At 32.6% G+C, this 2,236-nt stretch overlaps 1 protein-coding gene across 2 annotated transcripts in view; it reads right to left on the bottom strand.

Moving 5' to 3' along the window:
• LOC118739108 (chitin deacetylase 1) overlaps positions 1-2,236 on the bottom strand; it is a 15,745-nt gene that overhangs the window by 13,106 nt on the left and 403 nt on the right. The window lies entirely within an intron of this gene.

Raw genomic sequence — 2,236 nt, 5'->3', positions numbered from 1 at the left:
AAAAACGCTGTTTTTAGGGGTTTCAACCCCTTTTTTCTCGAAAACGTGACGTGATGGGAAGTTTTGGACCCCAGATTCGTGTTCAGCACGAAAAATCCGTTCGGAAACACCAGGTCCCGTCTTATTCGCAAAACCCTTGTAGACCAGTGTTATCGGTCCAGCAAGAGTGTTTATGCCATTAGAATTGCAGAATGCACTTTCGGCACTTTCATTCTAAATAAGTATAAATTCAACGTACATGACTGCTACTTTTCTAAACGCAAACAAAATAAGGACAGCGAGGACTTTTTGGTTAGAGAGAATTAATAAACGACCATTTCAATGATTTCGTACCTGTTGAAATTTAGCCCCCGACTATGATAATTTAGCATAAAGTATAATTAACAACAAAATCCCTCTCATATCACAGAATTAGCCGACTTGCTTCAGTTGCTTTTTCGAAAGGAAGAGAATGAGAGCTCTTTAGCCAGACAAACATTTTCTTGGCTTTTCCAAATCGAGCCAACTTTATATCATATATGCAGGAAAATACGTGTGGTGGCTAACTGAGCGCCAAGATGGGCGCTCTTATAAATACATTAATCCGCAGACGCAAGAAGATATGTACATATTTAACATTGGCTCTGTAGTTACTGGGTTAATTATATGAGAATTTCGCTCGATAATCGACTTTGTTTGAAATTCAGTGGTAAAAAAATAAAAATTTGAAAATATGTATTTTGTGCGTAATAAATTGTTTTTGGACTTTTTTTTATTTTAATTTTACACAAAAGCTGCTCGTTTTTAGAGAGTTTCTTTTAAGCTTTTTTCTTAAATTCTGTATTTTTTTAATAAAATTTGTTTCACAAAAGTTTACGGTATTTTATTTGATAGTTATATTAAAAAAAATTTTTTACAAACCGGTTTTTATATAAGACCTTTTTTTAAATGTATTTTTGTTTTTATTGCTATAGTTTTTGACAATTTTATTTAAAAATGTTTTGTTTTTGCTTAAAGAAGTACCAGAGAAAAATTGTATTCGATTGTTTTTTTGAAACTTTTTGGATATTTTTTAAACGACTTCAAAAATTCTACACTTTTGAAGTTTTGTCAAAAAATGTGTGATATTTTTTTGAACTCTTTAAATTTGCATCTTGTTGTAAAAACCGGTTTATTATAAAGTCTTCCTTAAATTGATTGTTATATTTTTAGAAAATTTGATAAAAAAATTGTATGCTTTTGCTTAAAGAAGTACCAGAGAAATATCGAGCCCTAACCGCCAAAAAGTCGTAAGCGACATTTTATTCAAAATTTTCTTTTTGATGCAGAAATGCTCCTAGAGCATCTAGGCACATTTCTGCATTAAAAATAAAATGTTGAAAAAAAATGTCGCTTACGTCTTTGTGGCGGTTAGGGCTCGATATCTTATTCGATATTTTTTTATTTAAAATTTGTTTGTCAACATTTTTCAGCGAGTATTTTTAGTTTTTTTATGACGTTTTGAATGAAAAGGATTTCGAAAGTCTATATGTCTTAGTAAACGTTCCCGGGAAGTGGTTTTGATAACATTTTCCACAAAAATACTAAGATACTACAAGTTACATCAGGACAAGCTGAAACTGCTTTGATCAGCTGTGCTATCTTAATTCGAGGTTAATAGGGTAGTCTTGTGGAATGATCATCGCTACCGATGCTTCCAAAAAATGCCGATCAAAATAATAATAAACTCAAAAGGTAGGCTTAGTTTCAGGTGCAATGAGAACATACATATTTGCGGCTATATGGTTAGGCGCTCCTAAGCTGAACTTTTTTGACTAAAAACGTCCAAGTAGCAGGTGCCTGCTTTTGCCAATTTCCAGCTATACATTTTGTAAAAAAATGCTCCGTACATGCATTATGGAGAAAATGCTAGGGTTGGAAAGATGCAGACTTTATGATTCCATGAGTAGCTGGGTTTCTTGGTAATGCATTCTTTAGTAGTTATGCAATGTGAATTAGGGCTGGAATTCGTGCCAGATAAATATTGTTACATTTGAAGTACTTTCGAGCCAACTAAAGCAAGGACTTCGTTTAACGGGGTGATTTTTAGTACTTTTTATTTTTTGAGAAAGCAGCAGAGAATCTGATTTAGTGACGCTTTTTTTTATTTTTTAATTAACTAACTACGTACAATATTGCTTGGTGATGAGGAAGCGCCAAATAGATTTCAATGCTTGTGTAAAAAGTCGAAACAATATGCTAAGGTATGTTTTTTTTT

The sequence above is a fragment of the Rhagoletis pomonella genome, unplaced genomic scaffold (assembly GCF_013731165.1).
Source record: "Rhagoletis pomonella isolate Grant_MI unplaced genomic scaffold, Rhpom_1.0 Rhpom_scaffold_00005, whole genome shotgun sequence".
In the NCBI taxonomy this organism is placed as follows: Eukaryota; Metazoa; Arthropoda; class Insecta; order Diptera; family Tephritidae; genus Rhagoletis; species Rhagoletis pomonella.
This window is presented reverse-complemented; position numbering and strand designations above follow the sequence as displayed.